The sequence below is a fragment of the Macaca nemestrina genome, chromosome 9, assembly GCF_043159975.1.
Source record: "Macaca nemestrina isolate mMacNem1 chromosome 9, mMacNem.hap1, whole genome shotgun sequence".
In the NCBI taxonomy this organism is placed as follows: Eukaryota; Metazoa; Chordata; class Mammalia; order Primates; family Cercopithecidae; genus Macaca; species Macaca nemestrina.
The window spans coordinates 79,747,975-79,753,974 of NC_092133.1; positions in this window are offsets into that span (position 1 = coordinate 79,747,975).

Sequence of the window (6,000 nt, forward strand, 5' to 3'; positions counted from 1 at the left end):
GGCCCTTGGTGCTTTATGGTTCTGAATAGCCTGTCCTCTACGGACTGTGGCTGATGCCTTTAACCATGCTTCACCTTCAGAAGCAGTGGCTACAGTTGCAATAGTTAATTTTACATGTCTACACGGGTATCACATGGTGCCCATATTAAATATCCTTTCTCAGTGTGTCTGTGATGGTGTTTCCCAAAGAGAATGAGCATTTGAATTGGTAGACCCAGGAAAGCAGATTATGGGACCTTTCAGTTTCCACAACTGTGTGAGCCAATTTATTTACACACACACACACACACACACACACACACACACACACACACACACACACACCCCCTTGCTGTCAATATTTCTAGTACCACGGACTCTACTTTTAAAAATCAAGTAACTTCTTGAAGACTATATACCATAGTCTTTATACTATGACACTTAGGAGAGTAGTTGCTATTGTTCCAGTCTAGGTCTAAATGCCTGAGAACTCGACATCCTATGGTATGAGTTCTAATCCAAGGGCAGCAGAAGACTGACAGCCTGCCTCAATCAGTTAGGCAGAGGAAAGGAGTAAATTCTCCCTTCTTCAGCCTTTTTGTTCTATTTATGACCTGACCAAACTGGATGATGCCTACCCACACCAGGGAGTGCCCTCTGCTTCACTCAGGCCACCAATTCCAACGCTAAGCTCACTGAGAACACCCTCAAAGACACCCAGAAATAATGTTTAGTCAAATCTGGCTAGACATTGACACATACAATTAATTATCACAGAGTGCTGAATTGACACATAAAATTAATCATCATGGGTGCTTGCATCATGGGCCATTGCTCCTCTAAGCTCCTCCTCAACCCCATCACACACTAGGGCTCCTAGGGAGCCACACCAGATAGGGAGCCACACCAGATAGCTTTCCACTCACGTATGTCCCCACACTGCAAGAGCGCTGACCTTACCTAGTACCACACACCCATGCTCACGGAATCCACAGCAACCAACAAAACAACACAAAACCAACAAACACCCACCACCATTCCCTCTTATACATACACCCACTCTACTGATAGGGCTGTTTAAAAAGAACAAATACATATGTCCTGTTATCACTTATAATTCAAGTCCACTTAATAACAATGTTGTGTATAAATAATATTTCGCTACATTTTCCAGATGAAGAGTAGAATTCAGAGAAGATAAATAGATTCCCCAAGCTCACACAGCAACATAATGACTTAGGTCTAGTGTCCCATGAGTTTCCAATATCGACACATCATGCTCTAATGATGTATCAATGTAGCCTCATCAATTATCACAAATGAACCACTCTTCTGGGGAATGTTGACGATGGAGGAGGCTGTGTGTGTGTGGCACTGGGAATATATGAAAAATCTCTGTACCTTCCACTCAATTTTGCTTTGGACCTAAAACTACTCTAAAAAATAAAGTCTATTTAATAGAATTACCCTCTGAAATATTGGGCAAATTCTAAGGTCTTGCTCAGGGGACAGATCAAAGGCTGGTTCCTCACATCCTTCCCCTTAGCTATCTCAGCACCAGTTTTTACAATTTCTGTGGGTGATCTGGGTTGGGCATCTTAACTTTCTGGCTTCCAGAGGAAACAGAAATTCATGGGACTATGCTGAACTTCTGGCATGGTTTGAGGTATATTCATGGTTCAGAAAGCATGTTATAAGTGATGTCTGTGATAGATGATTCCCAGTTCTGCACCCTAGAATTTCATGGTGGGTGAGAGTTTGAATTCCCATTGGTCAGTAGGTATTTTTGCTTATGATTCAATTGAGACACAGCTAGAGTTCTCAACTCCAGAATTCTCCTCTCAATAATATTCCACACACGTTCTCATTTTTCTGTCTTATATCATTTGTCTCTCTGCAACCATCTCATCTGATCTCAAGAAATTACTCTAAGTAATATTTGGAGTTAAAGGAATGTCTCAAACTTGTTTGTTTTGAAATTTTTTAAAGAGTCAGAGGATTAAAATAATACCATGTTTTAGATTTTAAAAAACTTTAATAACCAGGCTTACTTAAACAAATAAAAATGAAAGATTAAAACAAAATATATTATGCAAACCAAAGATGCAATTGTTTAGTTGTTATTGCTGTTGTTGAGAAACGCAATTTAGTGGAATTAAGAACTGAGTAGAAAATCACAAACGACAGCACAGCTTTGTTTTCTGCATCTGTCTTATTACCTTTCCACACTCTGATTCTAACCCCATTTGTCTTAAGGATGTTTTTTAAAGGTTATTTCCCACATCCCACTTCCTAATAACCTTGACTTCGTTCATGAATATTTTTGTACATCTACAAGATGTGTAGCATTGTATCACGGGCTCAGGATTCAATTACCTAATTTATTTGTCATCCCAGTTCCTACGAACCAGGTATTTTTTTTTTTCATGCGAATGCGTGGGCTCAGAAAGTCCAAGTGATTTGCCCAGGGTCATGGAGCTAGTAAATAACAGAACAGAATATAAATGTATGACCTACCTCAAACCACTGAACCAGACTGACTCTCCAATATATCAGGCTGCCATAGTTCTCAAAATCCACTCACTCCAGTTTTCTCACACACAAAATCTTAAGAAAACGAATGGGCAAGAATCCTGGTATGTTTCCTGTTGGCTCATGATATTTACAGCTGATATATTTTTAAGGATCTCAGCTTTAAATATCAAGAGAATATTATGCCTTAATTTATCTGACTACAAGTTAAATCCTATCTATGAGATACATACACACTAAGTACATTCAATAAAAATATACATCCAATCATCACAGAATGTTCAATATCACTCACTCACACTCAATGAGTTTAATAAAATCAAGAACTAGCATACTTTAAGCATTTACTCTGAAATATGTCAAGTACGTTTGCATATTTTGCCTCCTTCAAGCTTCCCGACAATGTTATTTATTATTTACATTTGACAGATAAGAAAAGTGAACATTAGAAAATTTAAGTCAATGGTAGAGCAAGACACAAACTTCTGAATCTGAGTCTAAGGCCTGTGCCTTTAACCACAACATTCATCTGCCTATAAAAGGAGGAAATCAGGATTTGTAGAGCATGCACACATTTTATTATTGAGCAGGAATAAGAATGCAGGCCTCTATATGCCCACTGCAAAATGTACTCTGCCTTCAGATAGCTTAAGTTCCTAGGTATAGCCTTATGGTTAAGCTGTAGATTGCTAAGACCTAACCTATAATACAGTGCTTCAAACTGCATTTCACAGTTCTGGCATTTCCACCTGCCTCGTGGACTGGTTATCATTTTGGAATGAACCATTTGCAGTGCTAATTCCGGGGCTAAATAACAATAGTAATGATGACAATAATAAAAATATTCAGTAGTGGTGGTGATAATGATGTTATCACTACAGGTTCCATTCCAAGTGGCTTTGTTTGTCAGAGAATTGAGCAGAAAGCAAATCAGAAATCTGAAATGAAAAGGGTTAGCTGGTAAATTGCCATGTGTGAATCTGCTTTGATTTTTGCATTTTCTGCAAGACAATTTGAATTCTAAATGGCACTCCAACCCAGAGAGTGTGAAATCTGAAACCCGCACTGTGAAAGTCATACAACTGAGATCTGATAAGTAACCTTAAGTAATTTGAGACTTAATGCACCATTAAGATCATTTCTGTTACCATCTTGTAGCAATTGTGGGGCCAATTTTAATAGATAGATTTCCTTTTAGAAAGGCTGGGACCTTCCTCCAGTCCTGAATGGCATGCCTGGACTGTGAGATGTCAATGCATATACCATCTAGCCATAGTGGAAAAGTGACTATTCTTAAAAAGTTTCAATTAAGCTCCTCATTTGATCTTATTTAGCTGCCTTGTAAGTTGGTTAGATGGAGACTTCAAACTTTGTGAGCACATGTGGGTGCGGGGGGAGAGGTTTATGTGCCCGCCTCTTCTTGCTCTCTGTACAAGAAGAACGAGGCTTTATTAGGATCCTTCTCCATGGCAGATGAGTATTTACTCTATGGAATACTTTATAAGCAAAACAGCCCTGCCTCAGAAAGAAATAATTAATCCTCAGAAGAAAAAAATTACCTCTAAGAAAGGAGATTGAGGCTGAGCATCCCAAAACTACAGAGACTCAGGGGTATGATACCAGGCAGTGAATCAGACATCAAAATATGAACTATTGCCATAACTGAAAAACAAAAGGCAGATGTCTTTTCATAAAGGGGTAACTCTTATCTCCAACTTCGTATCACTGCTTTAGAAAAATGGCAGTATGCATGTAGTATGAAATGGTTCTTCTGCTAGCAAATTTTCAGAGGAGAAAATTTACTTTGAATCAAGACCCAAAACTATGCCTTATAACAGTAAGGTTTCACTCAGAAAATTAATATTAATTAATTAATTTAGACTCTGGTACCTAGAAGTGTTATGAGTGGCTCATTCTGTCCCAGACAAGCTACCATTGCTTTTCTGAGCCAAAACATGGGGATCCTATACCATCCATACATCAGAGCATAGCATGTGGCTGCTGGTCTCGAACTCCTGACGTCAGGTAATCTGCCCGCCTCATCCTCCCAAAGTGCTGGGATTACAGCCACTGTACCCAGTCAACAACTTTTCTACAAACCCATCAGCAAGGATTAAGAAGTATTAACCCTGTTTATAGTAATTATAGGCTTTTAAAAATAAAAACATACAATTCGATAGTTTAAATTTCTTACAACACTTTCATATAAGCATGTTATTTAATTAAATTTTAGTAAAATGTGCTTTTTAATGGTTTCAAAATATTTTGTTATATGAATGTGTCAAATTGTATGTGCTTACTTATGCCTACTATAGCTACTATTTGTTTTTGAAGTGAAAAGAAAATTTTTCTAATTTATCAGTCTTGACTTTAAGTGCTTTATCTTTCTCCAAAATATAACCTACTCTAAAAAAGAAGGATAAAAAGAAGCAAAAATTATCAAATATCTACTACAAAACAAGCTTATAATATACCTTATCTTATCGAGTCCTAGAAATTCTGAGATATGCAATATTATGCCCCCAATTTTTAGCATTTCAAATGCAAAATTTTGAAAAGTCTAAATAGATGGTTCTATACCATGTGTCTAGGAATCTTCATAGACAGACTTTTTAACCCAGTAGTATCAGATTCCCAGTCCATGTTTTACACCGTAGCAGGCAACAACTGGTTTCAACAGAAGTAGAATGACAATTCCAAACTGTGTGTGCCATCTTTCATCACTTGTACAACTCAGAATATTTATACAGGCCACTTTGGCAGAAGAGAGACAAAGGGCTCAAAGTAATTTGGCTCTTGCTAATTACAAAACATAATCCAAAATCTTTTTTTTTTTTTAACCACAACCACTTCAGAAGATTGTTCCTGTCAAATACGTCTCAGCACATCAGTCAATCCTGCTGCAATATTTCCCCCTCCTTGGCAACCAGGACCTTCTTGGATCTGCCCATAGTGACAGTTTGAGCAATTTTAATTAACAAGCACAATTAGGCTGGAGGAGATTAGTTCCCTAAATACCACTCAGTCCTGTTTTCTCTTTCATGCTTCCCAAAGATTGCAGCTGATACTACTGCTCAGCAGTGTGTTATGGAGCCTGAGGGCCAGCAATGTCCGGCCAGGGGTTCAGGCTCAGCCTTGCTGTGAATCAGATGGGGATCAGGAAAGAACTTGGGCAAAAGGCCCTTTAAAACCCATCCAAGATACAATCACCACCAGAGCCTTCTCCAATTTCTGGGATTTCATTTCAGGGAGAAGAAAATGTGTCAAGTTACTCTGTGCTTTTAGCAAAGGAAAGGAACTGGTTTTTCCAGGTTTCCAGCTGCAGGAGCCCATCAGCACACTCCTGAAATTGATGGCTCTGTAAAATCCTAATATTTGGAGGTGGATGGAAAGAGTGTATAGGAGGGCAAGTGAGATTTTAAAAAGCTGATTTATAGCTTTGGATATATAAAGATGAATTTATTTATTAAAATGCAGTAGCAGATTAAG